The sequence below is a fragment of the Eptatretus burgeri genome, chromosome 1, assembly GCF_056783735.1.
Source record: "Eptatretus burgeri isolate ZD-2024b chromosome 1, Ebu_testis_v1, whole genome shotgun sequence".
Lineage (NCBI taxonomy): Eukaryota > Metazoa > Chordata > Myxini > Myxiniformes > Myxinidae > Eptatretus > Eptatretus burgeri.
Window position 1 is genome coordinate 17,367,344 of NC_140961.1, and position 22,859 is coordinate 17,390,202.

A 22,859-nucleotide genomic window follows, 5' to 3' on the forward strand; every position below is an offset into this window, starting at 1 on the left:
AGAGAGAGAGAGAGAGAGAGAGAGAGAGAGAGAGAGAGAGAGAGAGAGAGAGAGAGAGAGAGAGAGAGAGAGAGAGAGAGAGAGAGAGAGAGAGAGAGAGAGAGAGAGAGAGAGAGATATATATATATATATATATATATATATATATATATATATATATATATATATATATATATATATATATATACATATACATACATACATACACAGGGTGACCCGTATCTTGCCAAAAGGTGACCACGTGTGACTTCTTTAAGGTCACACTGAGGTGAACAGAGCTCCTATCCACCAGGAGTGACTCCTTGAGGAATATCTGCCTACGAGAGATTCCGATGAGAATCGTTCAACAGAGTAACCATGAAAAATATGCGTTTGCCTCATAACGTCACCAAATGACGTCATAAATTCTCAAGCTTGACATATCTAGAAAGCACTCATCGAGGTGTTCAATTTGAGGTACTACACGATATGGTTCCTAAAACTTGAAAATTTGACCTTGGGGTCAAATATGTTTGACCTTAGGCGCTAACCATGAAGGTCAAGGCCAATCGCAACCAAAAATTAATCAGCTGAGCGCCAGACCATGAACTATATTCCCATGAAGTCTGAAGACGATCCGATCAAAATTACTCAAAAAATAAAGGTTTCGTCGACTCCCCTGATTTGCGACAGTGACCTTGACCTTTGACCTTGACCTTCAAAATTTTATGCGCTGAAAGGGACCTCTATAAGCCTCTGATATGCGAAGTTACAAAAATTTCCAATGACAACTGTGTTCTGCAGAGTGATTTATACGTGATTACAGACAAAAAAAAACAAAAACATATGAAGGTCAAGGCCAATCGCCACCAAAAATTAATCAGCTGAGCGCCAGACCATGAACTATATTCCCATGAAGTTTGAAGACGATCCAATCAAAATTACTCAAAAAATAAGGGTTTCGTCGATTCCCCTGATTTGCGACAGTAACCCTGACCTTTGACCTTGACCTTCAAAATGTTATGCGCTGAAAGGGACCTTTATAGGCCTCTGATATGCGAAGTTACAAAAATTTGCAATGATAACTGTGCTCTGCAGAATTATTTCTACGTGATTACAGACAAACAAAAAACAAAAAAAAAAAAAAAACATCCAAGCTGACTAACATATCTTGCAAAAACTTCGTTTTGGCAAGATAAAAACCCACAACAGATAGACAGAGGGAGAGGGAGGGAGAGGGAGGGCGAGGGGGACACGAAGAGACACAGACAGACTGTTTCTTCTTTTCATTACAAAAGTGAAAAAGGACAGTTATACATAGTAACAAAGTGAAAACATTATAATTAAAACATTGTTTCAAAGAGAAATTATTAACAAATCAGTGTCATCAAGTTTACAAATGGAATCACTAAAAACCCGTTTTTCTGTGAATAATGTTAAACTTTTGTTCATAAAAAAAACCCAGTATTCCAGTTTTAATTTGCACTCTCAATTTTGGTGTACATTTGGTGAAGAAACAGCAATATTTTCCATTTTTGCTTTCTTAGACTTGTAAGTCACGAACTTAGCTTGACCAATCAAAAAATTCGTCAAAACCACTTTATTGAGGGAAGACAGTCTGAAAACACCATAAAAAAACATTGTAATTATAATGAGAACTAGAGGGGGAGCACTCGGTAGAGTGCAAAACCTCCGCCGCCAATACTGCTCGGTCACTCAAGTGAACCTGATATCCTATTCATTCAATTTAACGTCAACAGTGCTCACAGAGTTATAGTTTGCAACTTTCCCTTTTACTTTTAACTTTTACATACTCAATTCATTCGTCATAACTAGTATAGATTCCTTGAGACAGAAATTGATTTTACGTGGGTGTATCCACCTGAAGTTCCAAAATCAGCCGCAATTATTTTGGCATGTTTTTTTGTTGGAAATCACTTGTAACATGTAGAAATGCAAAAAAAAAATCGAAATTTTGTTGAAAAAAAAGTTGCAAAAATTTTATTTTCTCCAACAATTTTTTTTTTGGGGGGGGGGGGTGGAAATCACTTAAAACATGTAGAAATGCAAAAAAAAAGAAATCGGAATTTTGTTGAAAAAAAAGTTGCAAAAATTTTATTTTCTCCAACAATTTTTTTTTTTTGGGGGGGGGGTGGAAATCACTTAAAACATGTAGAAATCCCCAAAAAAAAAATTCAAATATTTTTTTCAAATTCGCCGCCATAGCGGCCATATTGGATTTTGGACTAAGTCCAAAATCTAATGGCATGATCCTTGGACCAGACCTAACCCCCCCCCCCCACCAAGTTTCGTCGAAATCCGTCAAGGAGTTTTTCCGTAATACTGTTCACAAACAAACACAAAGAAACAAACAAACAGAAAGGGGTGAAAACAGACCTCCATCCATCTGCGATGGTGGAGGTTAATCAAGGAAAGTTAAGAGAGATTGTAATCATCCACATTCAAGGTATATTCGTGGTAAAGTTTTAATAGATGCACAGAAATGGCAGAGATTAGAGTTGGCAGTCGAAAAGCGATTCAATAAAACATTTCAAGGTAAAATCCAGTGAATATCTCTGACATATTTTGGAGTCAGACAGTTAGGGGATATTGGGGGTAAAAAATCTCGCCATCGAAGCCTCAGGTGCTCAGAAAATGTTTTTGCATGTAAAATTTTGGCGTAGGCATTGTACAAAAGTTTTCTTTGGGAAGAAAGGAGGGATAATGCAGTATCAGGATTGTTCATGCCAGGAGAACGATTAATTGGCAGGCTGAAGCCAAGGAGTTTAGGGAAGTGAATTGTTTCCTCGGGGAAAGGTTCAAGTTCTTCGCAGGTGCTGCGGTAAGTTGAGAGTATCCCTTGAAGGAAACATGAGATGATTCTGACAGATCTTACAGTTCTTCGTGCCAGAGCAGCGGCACTCGGCCAGTGGTTTCCAAACTGTCATGAGGTCTTTTATTCACAGCAGCCTGGCATGAACAAATTGTTGAATGAGTCCTCTATCATTAAACTTTTTCAGAAAGGTGAAGTCAACAATACTTTCTTGGAGTGTTTTATATTTTCCATGAAGAAGTCAACAATACTTTTTTGGAGTGCGACTAAAAATTTTCCAGGTGGTTGCAAACATATAATTTTATGCCACAGGATGGAGATTATTGATGACGAGAGTTCTTCCACGGTAGAAGAGTTGAAAGAGAAGTCCTTTCCAACGCGATAGTTTCTTCATTACCTTTCCCAGCAAACCTGCCCAGTTCTGCTGCATTCAAAAGCATTGTCTCCCAGAAAAATTTCAAGGTATTTGATACCATTTTGCTGCCAGTTCATTCTTCTTGGTACGACGATTGGTGGGAAAGTTCCAGATCCTACCCAAAGGGCTTCACTCTTTTTCCAATTCACCTGGCCTGAACAAGCCTGACAATATGTTTTTAATGTCTGAGTCAATGCAGTGACATCAGCAATAATATTCAAAATTATTCAGAAATAATCTGCATAAGCAGAAATTTTGAGTGGTGCAGTGAGAATTGATCCGGTAAAGCCAGAGATGCGTGCTCATAATTGGAACAGAAGAGGTTCGAGAGCAAGAGTATAAAAGTCCAGATAGCAGGAAACCTTATCGTACTCCCAGCAATGGGGCTGCACAATAGCAATGGGGGTCTCCTTGGTTAATTTCAAGAACACTGGATATATTACAATATAAAAGCTTAACATACAAGATAAAATTAGGGCCAAAACCGAAATTCTCTAAAACTTTAAAAGGTACGTGTGGTCAATACAATCAAAAGCCTTTCCTTGGTCAATAAAAACCAGACCAACATTCTTGTTAAAATAGGTACAAAACCGAATAGTATCACAGATAAAAAAGACATTTTCAAATATAGTTTGTCCAGGGATACCAAGGGATTGATGTTCTCCTACTAGTAGATTCATAAAACAGTTTCAAGTGGTTGGATAAGGCTTTGGCTAAAATTTTATAATTCATAATTCATACATAAAACATAAATAGGATGCCAGTTTTCTATCTGTTGAGAGTCTCCTTTCTTATGGATTAAGGAGGTGACTGCTCGACGACAACTCCATGGCAGTTGTCCGTCCATTAAACATTCATTCAGGACCTGTAGTATATGGGGTCCAATGGCGTCCCAGAAACACTGGAATTTTTTTTTGTTAGTCCATCAAGTCCAGGAGCTTTGTCATGTTTTAAGATATTCAAGGTCGTGGAAAGTTGAGGCAAAATAAGAGAAGTCTTCAACTGCTGCTTCTGGTTCTCAGTCAATGTTAGAAGATTGGAAACAAGCTCAGATAAAGCATCATGGTTAATGCCATGTTGCATAAACAGTTGGTTAAAATGACTCCAAGCACATTTTCTGATGGGGCCATCCTCACAAAGGAGTTGCCCATCATGCAGCAAGCATGTTATCAGTGAGGATGAGGTCTCCGTTCGAAGGTTGAAGAAAAATTTGGTTGGGGCATCGAGGTCATGCGTGTATTTCATTTTCAGGTGTAAGAGTGCATTTTGTGTTCGCTTCTCAGATATGGAATTCAGAAAAGATGTTTTTCCATGAAGTTGTTGCTTTATTTCTTGGTAACTTGCACTTTTGGTTCTAAAGAGCTGCTCTTGTAATTGCAGGAATTCATTTTCAAGTAAGGTTGCAGAGTATTTTTTTTTTTCATTTTGAACTCCATATGCCCAATACTGTTGACAGGAAAGTCTAATGTGCGTTTTGGTATAATCCCGCCAATGCTTGAGGTTTGAGAAACTCTTTAGATGCAACCAGGATATTCAAAATTTCTGAAAAACCTCTTTAGAGGTACTGTCATCAAGAAGATTATTATTGAATTTCCAAAAGGCACTCTTGTGTTTTGGGCAAAGGGTGGAAATTGTGAGAAATGTTGCACTGTGGTCTTAAAATCCCGATGGGCAAATTTGGGAGGTGAGGACAAGACATTCAAATGGAGGATTGATGTAAAACTTGCTAAGCGAGCAAGTACAATATTATTTTGATTGCACCGACACCACAAGTATTGCCTGATTGATGGGTGATGTAACCGCCATACATCTGTGTAGTTCAGTTGTTTTAAAAAACTTGATGAGGGGTATTGTGGAGGCAGGATGGGGTTCGGCACTCTTCCTGTCTCGTTGGAGTTTGAAGGTGCAATTAAAATTTCCGCCAATACAGATATGGTTGTTTTGGCTGTTGAGGGAAGTTAGGTGTGCTCCAAGACTATTAAAATAACCCCCGCCGAGTTATAGGTGAAGTCAGGGCATAAATATTAAAAATAGAATAAAATTTTCCAGTCGTGGAATTCTCAGGATTGCTAGAGATCCCTTTTGTATTTCATAAAAGTTGAGTGATGAAGGAGAGAAGGAAGGACTAAGAATTATTGCTATACCGCCTTTGCGGGAGCCACTGTTTCTAAGAGGAAAGACCAGGGAAGAGGGTGCACGACTCTGCAACACAGCGGTTGTTGACGTGGGTCTCCTATAGAAGAGCAATGTCAACTTTTTATTTTGTAATAAGAAATTATTGACTTGAATTTTACGGACTGTTACAACCTCCATTTATATTCAAGCTGCAAATCAAAAAACTCAAAAAAACATGAGAGAGTGACAACTACTGAATTCATTCCTCAATTCATTCCATTCCTGTTCCACCTTTTCAGGTGCAAAAGACACAGAATTCAAGAGCAGTTGGGTACAACTGGGAATGATGGGAACACAGAGAGAGGGGAATGAGTGACAATATTTGGAAGGAAGAACAATTGAGGCATTCTGTCTTCTCACAAGCAGAATCGGCTGTGGTGTTATTTGAAGTGATGGAAGTGGAGCGTACACCAGAGATGGACTTGAAAGGGCACTACGAGGTTTTAGATGAGGGAGACAAGTTTGAAAGCTCATTCTTGAGATTGGACTGATGTTGTTTTCTGGCTCTCCGGAGAGTGGACACACTTTTTGTGGAATGACCCAAGTTTTGCCTTTGGTTGGATTTGCCTTCCAGGAGTAGAATGAAAGTTGTTTGTTTTAAAGAAACTGTTTCACCACAAGATTCAGAGTAACAAGAGCAGGAGGATGTGTGCGATAATTGAAGAAGAGATGGGATGAATCTGTGCATAAGGGAGAGCAGGTTTCTGTGGAAGAATTCCCAGGCTGAATTAATATCAGGAGCGGTCGATAGAGGAGACCAGTCCTGAAGTGCGATTGCTGTTTGGAGTCCCTGCCAGTTTGTGTGATTGAACTGCCAGACTCGCTGGCACTGAGGCTGTTATCTGAGATTGACCAGAGAGATGTTGACTTTCACAAGCACATGATCAGATGAGCCAAAGAAATAGCAAGATACATTGGTGAGAAAGTTTGTCATCACAAAATCCAGAAGGAAAGATTTTCTGTTAGGAGAAATCTGGGTGGAAAAATTCACCAATTGAGTCAGACTCAAGGAGTCACAGAAGTCTTTTGCAGAAGTGCCATGGCTGGTGAGAGAGGTATCAACACCCAGCCAATAAGCATGGTGACAATTTAGGTCACCGCATATGAGGAAGAGAGAGTTGGAATGAGTGGTTAAAAAGTATAAAAATATATATTTTTGAGATGCCGAAGAAACAGGTGAGAGCAAGGTTGGTGGAATTGAAGAGGGTGGAAAGGATGAATAGGTGAAGGAAGGAGGTTCTTTGAGAATACCTTTCGATTTATGAAGGATCTGTTGGAACAGTCTCGATCTGGTGCACTGAAGGAACTAAAGGAAGATTTGGAAGGTCACTTTCGTGTTACCTACACAGACACAAGGAGGGATGAAGTGGTGAAGGGTATAGAAGGCTTGGTGAGACTGACGGAGCCAGGTGTTCCATTTGATTTGGTGGAGCCGAAGATGTCTGGGGTTGAGGCAGTTTTGAGGAAGGCACGGGGGGAATCCACTCAGGGTACCCTATTTGGTCCCGATCAGGTGTTTCAGAGATGTGGAGGCATCGGCAGTATCTGTGGAAGGCTCTGAAGGTGGTGTGGGGGAAAGGAGTGGTGCCCAGTGAATGGAGTCGGGTGGAAGGAGTTCATATTCTGAAGCAGGAGGAGGCGGTGAAACTTGCACAGTTTAGACCAATATCATTGCTCGATGGGAAGATATTTATGGATGTCTTTGCTGCGCAGCTCTCGGGCTTCATCAAAGAAAATGGTTTTGTGGATGGCTCTGTACGAAAGGCAGGAATACCAGGTTCACCAGGATGTGTTGAACACTTGGTTATGGTCAGGCAAGTATTACAGGAGTCAGAGGCAAAGGAAGGATGTTGCAGTGCTTTGGCTGAATTTGGAGAATGCAAATGGATCAGTGCCACATGCCTTGATCAGATATCCCATGGATTTATTTTGTGGGCCACCAAGATTTAGGGATTTTCCAGTGGCATTTTATGATCAGTTTTGGATGTGGATTGTGACACAGTCCTACATAGCAGTGGCAGAGTTTGGAAGTGGGCATCCTGATGGGATGTGACATCTCCCCTGGTTTGTTTGTGCTGGTTATGGAGTTGCTGATGCGCACCGTGAGTGGACATGGGAAACAAGTGGAACTAGCCCCTGGTCAGAGCTTGCCAGCAATGTTTGCATTCATGGATAACCTGACAGTTGTCCAACAGTCAGCTGATGGAGCAGTGGAGGTACTGGAGTGGTTGGACATGTTTATGTGGTGGTTAAGGATGGGATTTAATGCAAGAAAGTCGAAGAGTGTTGTGATGAGACAAGGGGCTGTGGACCACGTTCACAGGTTTGATCAGGGAGTGCAGGTGGTTCCATCATTGGTGGAGGCCCCCATTAATAACTTAGAAAGATGGTATATGGTAGAGTTGAATGCTATGGGAAGTGTGCAGGAGGTAAGGAACAAGCTGCTGAAAGATTTGAGGATTGATCGATGTGGTTTGCCAGGAAAGTTGAAGATATGGTGTTTGAAGTTTGGATGAATGCCACGAGTATTGTGGCCATTCATTATGTATGATATTGCTATTGGACATGTCGAGAGAATGGAGGTTTTGGTGAGTGGTGGGTTTGTGAGGAGGTGGTTGGGAGTGCCACACTGTTGGACGAATATTACTTTTTATGGTCAGTGTGGAAAACTCAGGTTTCCCTCAACATCAATAACCAAGGAATATAAGGTGGTGAGAGTGGGAGTTTATGCTGGTGCGGAATTTAAGCGAACCATTAGTGATGAATGCTCTCCCAGAGAAGAAGGCAAGTCGGAAGTGGAATGTAAGAGCAGAGGTGGATGAAATGGAGGAGCAGTTGCAACAGGAGGAGGTGATTGGAATAGTGCAGCATGGGAAGCATGGTTTGGGGTGGACTAAGCATGATCTATGGGGAAAGGCATGTGTGAAAGAAAGAAGGAAGATGGTGGAGAGGGAGATGAGAAGAGAGGAGATATGTGAAGGCAGTCAGACAGGCACAGCAAGGTGCTTGGATTTGATAGGAGGGTGTGCAGGTGAGGACATTGAAATCACGAGTTATTTAAAGGATGGAGCTGTCGAAGAAATTCTCAATTCCTTCTGTACATTTGAGTCATTTATTAAAAACAGACATAAGCAAATACAAACACACCTGCACATATCGATATGGACAATTTGAGAAACGTTTCAATAAGTAACAGTCTTCCTCTCAATTCTAAAATACATGGAATATTGAGTTCTTTATATAGGATTCGGTAAGACGAAGTCCTTTTCTTTCCCATATGCTGGCACCACAGTTTATATATATTTTATGTTGATGGATGACAATAACTTGGGCATTTAGAAAGCTCATGGCATTTGTCCAATGAGGAAGAAGAAGCAGCAGCCACAAGCATTTTCCTCCAAAAGTCCAACGCCACCATGCAGAGTGGAGTCTCTCAAGAGTCTCCTTTCTCCCAGCATGATCTCTCACTCTGCCATGGTGAACGAGTAACCACGTTTGATTAAACTTGGTGTAAGACAGAGCATAGGTAGATGAGAGTAGGTGGAGGAGAATATGTAGAGGAGAGTAACCTATTGTGCAGAGTACTATTGCCAGAGTCCCTCACACCACATGTAGTAAAGCCGGAGACATATAGCCACGGAGTAGCCAAGGTGTAGAAAAGTGTGGAGTAGAAAGTCTCAAACACAAGCCACTCGGCAGCACATCATCAACATTGCTCATTCCACACACTCCAATATCATGATCACAAGATATTCGTTTGCTGATGCAAAAATAAATTCCATTTAGTAATTCGAACCAAGTGGCTACAGCATGAAAGGGCCAGAAAGTTTCATTTCTTATAGATGGCGAACCACTGGTAAAGGACAGTGAGACAAATGACCACCTCAGGGATAACGTCTGCCCATGGTCATATAGCATGTTCATTTTAAATTGCCTATGTACTTCTTCAAATTTCAACGTTGTATAAATCATTAAGTTCCCTTTAGCCAAGACTCAAAATCTCATCTTTTATTATAATTGTGTTTTTATTCAATGTTTTTATTCTCTGCTTTAATTCTGACATACAACAGATTCATATAGACTTTCAGTAAAAATGATTTGTTATATTTCTTGAATGACCAAAATGCTGACATGAAATTTGTTTGCATGTTATCGTTACAATACACAGCCGGTGTACATAACCATCAGTTTGAATATTTCTTACGTCAAGCACGAGATGTTTTTTTATATTTTTTTGAATAATCCCTCCTTTCCTTCAAATATACAAAGATAATCTGTCGTTTGTCATATAATTTTCTTGCCTACAGTACAGCTAATTAATCCCAAGATCCTAGAGTATATTGACTAAGTTTCTGATATTTTCTAGTCATAAACAACCTCATGAGTTCAGTCTCATTTAGGCATTACACCATCGTACGTCTTACTTTACTTTCATCTATAACTTCATTAGTTACTTAATATTAACAGATATTACTGATCATCATCATTATCAGGTCTTGTAATATCATTACATTAGTTATCCATCTTGATTTCACATAGCTTCCAGAACACATCATCAAAATCATCGTTTTGGCCTATTCATGAGAGATGCATGAAACTTGCGTGACGATTGTCTTGGTAACAATCTTCTTCATGCAAATAATAAGCAAATGAACCATCCATTTTACCATAATCATTTTAATAGACAGTAAAACTAGAAGATCTTCGCACCTTCCTTACACTCTTGTCAGCCATATTGGCATTCACTTCCTTGTGCATATCCAGATAGTTATCGTCTATTTCAAGAAACACTTCACAAGGACTTGTACACAGGATCTATCATTGAAATAATATATATATATATATGTTTTTAGATTTTATTAGAATCTTGCCCCCACCCCCCCCCCCAACTGACAATAAGAACAATTCCAGAAATCTTCACAACAAATTGTTGTTTACCTTTTGTTGTGACAGTGGAACCGAACTCTGACCCACAACTTACTGACCCACAAACTATACACCCGATTTTTATTATTATTATTTTTAGATTGATGTTCATTTTCATATCAGTCAGTACCCCATCAGTAAATCACTTTATTTGGCCTGACCAGTCTCCTATCTCTACATCACATCTCTAATGTTGGCATCCATGAAGAAGTAAATAAGTCATCAATTAAATCTGAGACTTGACCTTGTCATTGGGATCTCAAATTTCCCAATATCTAATGTAACTAAAATTAACACCTTCTTGGTCAGCCTCGGATAGGCATTGTCCACAAAAATGAGCAAATCTTACTACACATCTCATTCTGACCGTGCACCAATTATAATAATGATCAAAACTTTGCAACATAATGAAAACAAAAGTCAATTGTTCTCTTCTGATGTCTTCACTGCAGATTCTCTTTTTGTGCATCTTAATAAGCACAGTATCTCCTGGGCCAAGGTCATAACAGTCCTTGGTTGTTGCTTCAGGCAATGCATTCTTCACCTGTAAATTAAATGCTCTCACAATGTTTGTCAGTGCAATACAAACTGTACATAATGCATCATCAATTTGATGAATATTCATCTCCTTTATCGTTAATGGAGGTGTGTGAGGTGCCAAATATCGGTTTTTTTCATTAAGATTTTGTGGGGAGAGTCCTGATATATATATATATATATATATATATATATATATATATATATATATATATATATATATATATATATATATATATATATATATATATATAAATATATATATATATATATATATATATATATATATATATATATATATATATAAACTGCCTTGTCTATGGGCCATGCCTTCACCCTCTCCCCCAGCATCACAAGCACCACCCATTAGTTCGGTCACTCCTTTCCCTCCAGCGGGCCGGAAATGTGCCACACAAAGCCGCGGTATGTTAGTCTCAAATTTTAGTTTTGTCATGTGATCAGAATCACTACTTTTTGTTCTAATTATAATCTAATATCTCACGAAGAAAGTTTTTGTTTTTCTGCATTTGAACTCTACATGAACCAGTGCAACAAACTTTGTATGGACTCCTTTTTCATCCAGAGGAAGGTCAAGGTCTCTGCTTGGATTTATAAAAAAATTGACATAAAATAAGATAATTGGCCTTCAGTCCTCAGTTGGTTCTTGTACTTATGCACTGGCTGTATTTTTTTTTTTCCAATGAGCGATCAAGATATATATATATATATATATATATATATATATATATATATATATATATATATATATATATATATATATATATATATATATATATATATATATATATTGAAGATTGTATGTTGACGTTGTAGTGATTTGTTATCAACAATACAATTTAATCATCATCGTGTTTACACATGCACTTGTTGTTAAAAAGACTGCTTTACACAGGTTTAGTATAACACCTCTGTGTTCAGGCCGCGAGTGAGTATATTGCCTGTTCACTGCCGAGGTTTTTCCCTGGAGCAAACGAGTAATATGTATTGTAATGATCCTATGTTGAGTTTGTCATGATTTGTTGTCATCAACACTAATTTAATTATTATCATGTTTACACGTGCACCTGTTATTAAAAAAGACTGCTTTACTTAGCACATCTCAGCAGCACGTCAACATTGCTTCATGGACATTTCTTCAATGTCTGCATACCAGATATCAAGTGACTTCTGTGTCATATTGTCAATTTTGATTGGATACACATCACAGCCAATCGGGAACCACAAAAACAACCAGTAATGTTCCTCTTCTTATTTTCAGTAAATTTTCACCCCACTATCCCACCATTTCCTTACCTTTCATTCAACTGACTTCACCTTTACCAGATCCTCGTGGCATTGTGAGTTGGGACCATTGTGTTTTGATAGTTCCACCGCAGTATTTTGACCAGTATAACAAAACACCATTTAAAAGGTTACATTCCCCAATTTATCATGCAGGCCAAACACCACCTCAAAGTTAACATTTCCAAATTTGTCTTGCAGGAAATATTTGAAAACATATTTCGTTGAATTTCCCCTTGCAATGCTTCGTACTTCAGCTAGTTTATACACCTCCTTGCACAGTCAGGCACATGAGGCCGAGGGGACACGATTCTGGATGGGTCACCACTCTGAGACAGGAGACTCGACTGGCTCACTGTACTGATTTTGCTGACTTCAGAACGATGACATGCCGAGTCAACCTGTCTGGCATCATTTTGGCTTGAACTCAAGGACCTCAAGTTCCCAAACCAACCTCTTTCACTATTAATAATAATTATACACAGTTACACAAAAAAGGGATAAAGAACAAACATTGGCAAATCTGGGACTATTTCATCATGTTCATATAACTTTTTGAATGGTCCTCATACATGGAAACAAATCAACAGTTGGTAAGACTGGATCAGAGAAAAAAAAAATCAAACAATATGGCTCTTCTATACCGAGCTGCACAGGCAGGTTCACTGTTTTCTTCGATGGGATTAACAACATCCGAGGGATTTGCAATTTAGTTTGCTCGCTCTGCGGTTTTGCCTCTGGCCTTTTGGGCTTCGACAATGAAAAATTGCTACGGATAGCAAGGGACATTTCAGCTTTAGGAAGTAGCACTTGGCAAGCTGAAAACGGTGCTCTGGACAGTTTTCCACATTACCCGAGGCCAAATGTCTTCGGCCTGATTCAAACTCTACAGTGTCAATGCATCACTGAGCAAAGCATCATGGATACGTTTTTGACAGGGCACGATACGAATTGCGCTGAGCTTTGATCCTCTTACGACTGACACTTGAGTGATTATCTCAAGAATGCACCTCGGATCACAATGTTACCTTCACATTCGGATGTGCCAGAACCCTTTTAAGCACACCACCTTTTCCTGTTACAATTGCTATAAACAATTGAATGCACGGAAATGTTGTGCAGTACTATCTGCCTAAATGACGCAAGAGTGCAAACTGCTCCCAGAGACAAGAGCTTCCAACCTTGGGAGAACAACTGTTTCACTGTCAATCATTACACTCTGGTAACAAAGTCCAGGATAACCAGGGATCAAGCAATCTTGGGGAGAGACTTGTGTGACTGTATCTCTAAGGGTTGCGGATCCAGATCTGGCTGAAGGTAGCAAGATTGATAATTTTGGAGCTAATTTCAGGAGAATCACGACGTCATTATTGGACCATCGACAAAACCCAGATGGCTCATTAATAACTCTGGGGAATGGTAATCTGCATGTTTAAGCTGGTCCAGCCCTGTCACATCTGAAGCTAGTCCTCACTTTATAGGTGAATCTTCAATTATTTGGATTAACTTAGTTTAGGACAGTGAAGCTGCATATATAAAAGGCAGTGCTGGCTTCATGTGTGTGTCTGTTTATCGAATGCATAAAGCCCTTTCTAACCACTGACTGACTTACTCACTCAATGACTGACTGATATTAAAGATCAGTACCTTCCGGGTGATGTAGAAAGCTGAAATTTTGCGTGCTGACAGACATCGAAACAATACACCAGGGGGGAAAAATCACAGAACCATTGCAATTATCCATAAATGAAAATATAAATAAATGAAAATAAAAAATGAAAAATCAAATGCAGGTGAGCGACCCGAGACAATGTGGAAGCACGGTTCATATGCTTCCACAATGTGTAAGCACACCCTGCTCATATATACATATGAACTAGCAAATACCAGCCATCACTTCGCTGATGGATATTAGAGAGGGGAAGAGAGAGAGAGAGGTTGGGGGGGGGGTGTTGAAGGTACCCAAGCGTTGCTGGCCAACGCCGGGTCCCTCCTCCATTCCCTTCCCCTCTCTCAGCACACCACTCCCCCTGCCTCCTCGTACTCCCACCCCAACTCTTCCCTTCCCACCTCCTCACTCCTCTAACTTGCCTCGTGTCATGTCAAAATCTGCCCCCGAGGGACAATTTAATCAATATGGCCGAAATAAGTCATAGCATAGATGTTTGACCTCATCGCCATGTTATGAGTCTGGGGTGTGTTGAGTTACCAAGTTTCTTTCAGAGCGCTCACAAAGTGGCTTCAGCACTCAAGCAAGCACTACATTCAAAACCTTTGATATGGAACGGCGAGCTTGACAAGCGCCAACTAGCTGCTTGGCAAATGAACATAACTCTGGACATCTCGACAGCATACAGTACTGTGCATAAAAAATGCCGACAAAAGGACAGAATCATAACTATTTTTGTTGTAATGAAAACTTACCTTGTTCAGTTTTCAACTCGTTGTTTAAGTTTTTAAAAATAGGACCCCCTGTCCCGAAGCTCACCTGAATCGGGAGCAACAGTTACTCAAACCCCGCCCCCCCCCCCTGCAACACCCTTAGACCGTGAATTTTTTTAATGCCACGAACAAACTTTGGTAAATTACAAGTGATTAACATTGCGGTCAAGTTTCATTCAAATTGTGTGTGTAGTTCGGATAAGAGAGAAAATACCTATTTTGATGGGGAGGTAATCCCCCCCTCCTCCCATAGACCCCTTTAATGAGCGCAGATTTTGATGCGGTCAATAAACTTTGGTACGTCGTGGGTGGTGAAGGTTGTGGTGAACTTTGATAAAAATTGTGTGTGTAGTTTCAGAGAAGTGAACAAATACCAATTGGGGGGGGGGGTCAAAAAAACCCCTCTGTGGATCCCCTTAATGAGCGTAGATTTTAATGCGTTTAGCACTCCTTCGTTCGGCATCAGATTTGAAGCTTGTAGCCAAGTTTCATCAAAAGTGTGTGTTTGGTTTGACTGACTCACTGCCTCACACTGCTCAATCGCATCAGCTCACCTGACTGAAGTCCAGGTGAGCTAAAATGTACATAAACCTGGAGGTGATGTTGCGTGCATTAAATTGGACGTGTATATTTTATATAACTTTAAGTTGTACGTGTGCATAATAACTTAAAAAATAAAAAGTACAAAATATCTCAGGAATTTACCTGCCACCCCCACAACTAATTAATTGCATATCTGTATTTTCTTGTGTAAATATGGAGAAGGAGTGGGATCACAGCCTTGCTTAAATAATTATGTTTAGTTTTCAGGATTGCTTATTAAATGAAAATTTCAGATTTCAACACTTATTCAGTATACGAGTTCCGATCCTCAAATCCAAACCCAGATTTTTATTAGAACTTTAATAAGTCGTCCTTGAGAATACATCGTGGTTCCAGGGCAAGACATTTTTGAGCATGCCAAAACAAAGTGGTGGCTGCGAGAGGAAAGCGGGCTGACGAAGGGTAAGTGGTTTTTTGATGATGAGAATCCCCTTAATTATCTTCAAAAGGGGTGTTTAAATGTACCCAAATACCCAGTTTTCATTAATGCATTCCCTTGGAGTTCTCTTAGTATGCATGCAAATTTTTGGGAAGCTTTTATTTTTTTTTGTATACATTGTTGAGGTTCATATAAAAGCTAACACACAGAATGTACAACAAAGGGAGCAGGAAACAAAACAAAAAAAATCACACACAAAATTTGAATGAAAAATTCAATAATATTTTGAACAAAACAACAGTATTGCATGGTCACAACCCCCTCCCCAATATAATTATAATTGAATACTTGTACTGGTAGGGGGGGGCAAGGGGTTGGGGTGTGGGGAAGAGAGGGCAGCAAACATTATGAACCGCTCATCCCTCAACCAGCTTTCATGCTGATGAAGATGGAGAAGAGAGAGTCAAAGTTCACAGGAAAGCAACATCTAGTTGAGTAGCTTTGGCAAAAAGTCAACCTTTCAAAGGACGATGTACAAATATCCTCAGATGAAAATCTTCACTTTACTTTCACAGACTCCTGAACACTCAGCATTTGGTTCTTCACACAATTCCCTGCACTCTGTGAAGATGTCGACAATCACTGACTTGGTCAATTCTAACTGATGTGAATATCAGACTCAATTGAACCGTTTGAAAGGGTAAAAATAGTTGAAATCAAAGAAGAAAAACAATGGTAAAACTACATCAGAGAGAACTAGAACGACACTCAGTGGAGCACATACCTCTGCCAGGCTGAACAGTTTGCATTTTGTATACCACTGAGAGGTCGGATCTGGATCTGGACCTGAACCAGAATTGAATCGGCTTGTTATCGTAATAACCCCAACTCATCCACCAAGTTTTGTCATAATCCGTACACAAATTTTTCACATATCATGCTATATTTCGTTTTTGGCTCCATCTCTCAATGGTGAAGAATCAAAAAATTCGCGTATCCGAATCTTCACCAAAATCTAATCAATTCATCCTTGTCACGCACCCAACCTGTCCACCAAATTTCAACAGAATCCGTCCATAATGTTTTGAGATATCGTACTCAGACAGACAAACAGAGAGGGGAGAAAACATAACCCCAATCCAGCTTCGGTGGCAAAAGTAACAATGGATGAAATAATCAGGACTTTTAACACTCTTTTGCTCCAACAAAGGGTTAACACCTGAAACGGGAGCTTCTTGCTTCCTCCGGGGTTACTGGAGCAAACCTCTATCAACATTGTTGATTTCATTCATTCTTCTATCTCTCTGAAAATGCAGATTGACACTATCCTTCACCAGCAAGACTAGTTCCTCATTCTACATCAGAGAGACCAGTACAACAGATGGTGAAAGAGCAAGTGTAACATCACCTACAAGCTCAACAAGCAGCACTAGAGAGACAAGTGTAACATCACCTACAAGCTCAACAAGCAGCATGATAGACAAGTGCAACATCACCTACAAGCTTAACAACTGTGCCACTGACGACACCCTGGTCTCCAATTATTCTTCGGCCTTAGTTCTTGGCCTAAGGATATCATTGATGTTTTGTTAAATATTCAGCTTGAAGTAGCATAAATATAAGGGTAATGTGCTTATTTCTAATGTGATATTATTACAAACTGTAAATAGCAGCGTAGGCTTTGAAAAGGCAGTGAATATGTTCGCAATTGTGGTACGTTGTAGTTGTACAACATCGTTGGTGTAACGCTATAAATGCACTTTATTATAACAATATCAATAAATTATTGTGGCTTTAAAATTAGTGAAATTTATTTTGTGACCTCCTTGCTTATTTTGTCTTTTTATCAAAATCAAAGAACTGCCTCAAACATCTATATCACTGATGTGCATAAAACTGTTTTAAAATCGAACAGTAATTGAGAAAAAAAAAATAATAAAAAAAAAAACAATGGTTGTTCACGTTAGATCACATGCCGAGACAAAACCTCCTGAAATATGCAGACACCAATTTTCCTTGGGTGCATAAAACAAGCTTTGTTCTTTAAGGAACTTCATGCCGAGAAAAACTGTGGGTAGCAAGTGGTCTGGTTTTCGTAGAGGTTCCTTGACATCACGTTACACTGTGGTACCTTAGAGTGTGGTTGCTGTCACAAGCCACTGCCTTCTATAAACTACAGCAGTACTATAAACAAATTCACTGGCTAGTTTGCACGTTTCGTGCGAACAGCCATCTACGACAATGAAAGGCAAACAATTGCACTGTGCAATTATGATATGAATATATTAACAAAGTATTATAATAGTAGAATAAGAAAAAAACCCATTTCACATGACATCTTTGTTTATACGTCTGATGTTAGCTTCATGGTTAGGGTGGTGGGCTTGGGATCCCAGGATTCTGAGTTCAAATCCAACTCGGCTGTTGAATTAATACCAGGTGGGGTTGACTCTGCCTGTCATCCTTCTGAGGATGGGAAAATGAGTGCCAGCTTGCTGGTATCCTGTGTCGGAGTGGTGACCTGTTCAGGATTGTGCCCAATAGCCAAGGAGACTGCTTAGGCAGCACCAATGGCAGACAGAGTATTGTCCCAATGGAATGGAATCTTTGTTAATCAGACACAGAGAACAAACAAAATCAAAGTTATAGCAAAGTTGAGCAAAGATAAAGATGGCAAAAAGTTCCAACAGGAATGACCAAATGTCAAATTTTGAGTTGAATTTTTTTCCCCCGTTTTGACCCCTGTGGCCCTACGTCCCCACTCCCTCCCCCTGGACCATGAATTGTGGTCAAAAGAAAAAAAATTGAAAAATTTCACGCTTCTCACATTGATAGAACATGAAAAGTTTCATTTAAAAATGCACCTGTAATTGCATTGTTCGGTATTTGACCTTGCGACCTTGTCACAGTGGGCGGGGCCAAAATAACTGTCCCTGCACCTTCTTGCCATGCATTGAACATAACTCACAAGTTCGGTGAATTTCTGTCCAACCGTTTAGGAGGAGATAGCATGACAGATGGACAGACAGACATATCCAATTTACAACATCACCCCCGTTTTTTTTCATCAGGCATGGAGATAAAAACAACACCCAAGTTTTATGCAAGCAACAATGGTTCCGATAGCAAGAAATTTGCGCTAATAAATCAATAAATCGATGCGCTAATAAATCAATAAATCGATGCGCTAATAAATAGAACAACCACGAGATAGAGCGCATACCTCCGCCACACAATGCCTGATCAAGTAGAACATATGGGGCCCAATGCATTTTTTGAACTAGAAGGGCACTTAGTCGAGCACATACCTCCACCCCGCAATGCATGATCTACGAGAACAAATTGGGCCCAATACATTTTTAAAATATGCCGCATATCGTTTTTGGCCGGATCTCTCAATGATGAAGAAATCACTTAAAAAATTAAATAATTATTGCATCCAGATCCGGATTCGTATCTTCACCAAAAATGAATTAATTTGTCGTTGTCGCACATCCAAACCTGTCCACCAAGTTTCATCTAAACCCGTCCAGAACTTTTTGAGATATCCTGCATACAAACAGACAGACAAGGGTGAAAACATAACCTCCTTCACCTTCAATGGCGGAGATAGATATCATGCTGTACATCATTTTTGGCCCCATCTCTCAATGTTGAATCACTTTAAAAAGCCGAAGAACATATCGGGCCCAATACATTTTTGAGATATCGTGCTATATATCAGTTTAGCCCTATCTCTCAATGGTGAATAATCAGTTAAATAATTCTCAGATCTTCACCAAAATCGAATCAATTCTTCATTGTTGCACAACAAATGTGCCCACCAAGTTTTGTCCAAATCCGTCCACAACATTTTGAGATATCCTGCTATAAAATCGGTTTGGCCCTGAATCTTAACGGTAAAGAATCACTTTGAAACTTCAAGTATCCAGATCCAGATCTTCACCAAAATCTAATCATTTCGTCCTTGTCACACACCCAATGTGCCCACCAAATTTCATCCGAATCCATCCACAACTTATTGAGATATCCTGCACACAACCAAACAGACAGACAGACAGACAAACAGGGATGAAAACTTAACCTCCTTCCACCTTTGGTGATGGAGGTAATCATAGGAAAATAGGACCTGCACTGGAGCTGTAGCTTAACGGGGCGCTGACCTCATGCTCTAACCCAAATTTGGTAGAATTCTGACTGGTGGGCTTGGTGAGGAAGATTTTTGAAGGAATTTACATGATTTGCCCAAAAAGTGACCGAGTCATCCATTTTGGCACACTTCCGGTCATGTGATTAGCATGACCTTCACAATTTAACATCCCTGCCCTGTCCTAATGTTGCAACCCAAATTTGGCAGCATTCTGACTGGTGGGTCTGGAGAAGAAGAAATTTACTAAGTCGTCCATTTTGACATACTTATAGTCATGTGACCGGAATGAGATTTGCAGTTCCTCTACCAGTCAGGAGAGAAACGTTGCTGCAAATTTTCAGCCGGATCGGCCCAGCAGTTTGGCCGGAGAAGTCGAAAAAGGAGACGGACGGACGACGAGCGATGACAATACCTTATCTGGAATTACTCCCGACTCGTGCGAGTACTTGTCAATGAGATATTTAGCTTATCTGGAATGTAAGTTCCAGATCAGCTAAAAATCTCGTTTTCAAGTGCTCGGACTAGTTGGAAGTTATCAAGTCTTACAGAATCGTACATATAGTGAACTAGGTTGTTGCATACATCTAACACTGATGGACATTCGGATGGTACAATAATAGCTTACAACCGAAATATAATGAAAAAGGAAGGTTCAACATGATGCTTCAACAAAGTATTTAATGAAATTTATCTTCATTCAAATCGAATTTCCATGCAAAATGTGGCATTTGAAAGCCAGGTGAGATGACCTTTGTGGGCATGAAGCAAGTTACAGATAGCAAATCCTGGTGGAATTCAACAAGCACCAGAAATTTTCTTTCACAGGATGTGTGGTGAGAAAAATATTATAAAAAGTTAATTATAAGCAGATGAAAAAAAAACAATTTTTTTCTGAAAAAAAAAAAGCCGTAAATAATCGCATTTCCCGTTCGTGGAGTGTTCACAGGTGGAAAATATCTGATTTTGACATGAAAACACAAAGGCTTCATATTCCAGCAGATGTGTGTCCAGAATCTTCACTGAATACCGTATAATATAATAATATCTGTGAAACGTGCTTGCAATCACAAACTGGTTAGAACGTGTTTTTTTTTTTTTTTTTAAATGGAAAGATTCTTGAGATCAGATGTGGAACCATTGTTATAAATTCAACCGAATTAAAGGCAGTCAGTATGGATTTACTGGAGGGAGTTCATGTTGCACTAATTCATTGGCGTTCGATGTGCAGTAGATGGCTCTGAGATGTTATGATGATGATATGATGATGATGATGTCAGATGATGTTAGCTAAAGTGAGGGCCAATTGTGGAGTAGGTAGGTGGTTGGTTAGATTTGGAAACTGGGTTAGTGATAGGAAGCAAAGAGTCGTTGATGAAATGGAGGATGCAAGTAGTGGGATACCTCGAGGTCAGTTGTTGGACCGCTATTATTCATAATGTAGGTCAATGATTGAGATAGTGGGGTTAAGAGTAGGCTTTCCAAATTTGCAGATGACATGAAGCTTAGAAGTAATAAAGATAGTAGAGAGGGGTTGTGAGGGGGGGGGGGGGAGGTGATCATATTCAGGAAAGTCGAAATACTTTAATAGGTTGGGCAAAATATTTGCAGATCTGCACAGTTTAACAAAGAAATGTAAGATGCCAGAGATGGGGAAAAATAATTAAAATATTGATTACATGATGCAAGGGACAGTCTTGGAGCTTGAAAAGGACAGTGACTTGAAATTTGAAGAGGATTTATATTTCAGGTCATTGAATTCAACCACCAATTATTTTTGAGGTCCACAAAAGGTCAACGTAAGCCGAATTTCTAAAATCGTCAATTTTCATCCGATTGACATGAAATTTGAAGAGGATTTATATTTCACGTCACTGAATTCAGCCACCAATTATTTTTGAGGTCGACATAAGCCAAAGGTCAACAACTTAGGTGAGATTTCTAAAATCATCAATTTTCATCTGATTCACTTGAAATTTGAAGAGGATTTGCATATTTGGTCATTGAATTCAACCGTCAATTTTTGAGGTCAAATTTGTTTTATGGATTTTGCAAGTGTCCTCTGCACGGCGTCTTCTTGTTACTTTGCAATTTTCTTATTTTTGAAGTATGTTGATTGTGTGCGTGTGCGTGTGTGTTTTTTGTGTGTATGTTTACAAAACGTGAACTGTTCCACCTGGCAGAGGTATGCGCTTTCCCGATTCTACTTTGTGCTGTTTTGCCAAGTTGTCACTCTATGAGTGATTTTTCATTATTGGGTGGACGCTAGACTACCCTTATTCTCAGGTTTTCCCTCTGTCTGTATGTCTGTTGGGTGGTCGCGTCGTGAGACTACCCTTATTCTCAGGTTTTCCGTCTGTCTGGTATGCCTGTCTGTTTGTTTGTATGTAATGGACAACTCTGGAGGCCAGAGGAGTCAACCGATTTTGATGAAACTTGATTGGTAGGTTCATACCAGTATCTTGTTGTATGCTTTTGAGCACCGTTGCTATGAACGCCACCGTTGCCTAGCAACCGGACTTTGAAATCTTTGAAAATATCCGAATTTTTTTTTTTTTTCGAAGTCAAAAATTCGCTTCCGCGCTTTTATGCGCACTATAATCAACCTCTTTGTCAAAAATTTTCAGCCCGATCCGTCAAAAACTGTCTGACTCGTATGCAATTATATAGCGACCAACCATGTCGCCTACCGGCTTGTTCTGTCTGTCAATCACCTACAGGTCACAATTTTAAACCCATTTTCATGAAACTTTTTAGAGTTCGTCATGAGCAAGAAGCCTTTTGTTTTTGAGGTCAAAATGTTAAAAGGACAATATATAGGCCAAAGATCAACAACTTTGTAAAATTTCTAAAATTGTCAATTTTCATACAATTGTCTTTAAATTTAAACAGGATTCGCAAATCTCATCAAGGAATTCAATCACTATTTTATGAAGTCAACAAAGGCTGAAAGGTCAACATATACGCCAAATATATAAAATTGTCAATTTTCATCCAATTGACATGAAATTTGAAGAGGAGTTGTATATTTGGTGATTGAATTCAGCGAACAAGTATTTTTGAGGTCAACATAGCCCAAAAGGTCGACAGGCGGGATTTCTAAAATTGTCAATTTTCATCC

General features: G+C 39.4%; 1 protein-coding gene and 1 long non-coding RNA gene across 2 annotated transcripts in view; one reads left to right on the forward strand and one right to left on the reverse strand.

The window, feature by feature from the left end:
- LOC147033946 (uncharacterized) overlaps positions 1-22,859 on the forward strand; it is a 100,137-nt gene that overhangs the window by 22,449 nt on the left and 54,829 nt on the right. The window lies entirely within an intron of this gene.
- Positions 8,507-22,859, reverse strand: part of LOC147033947 (uncharacterized) — a 106,968-nt gene continuing 92,615 nt past the window's right edge. Inside the window, exon 6 of the transcript XR_015056186.1 lies at positions 8,507-10,872. The gene's annotated coding sequence lies outside the window, so the exon portion shown is untranslated. The remainder of the gene's footprint in view (positions 10,873-22,859) is intronic.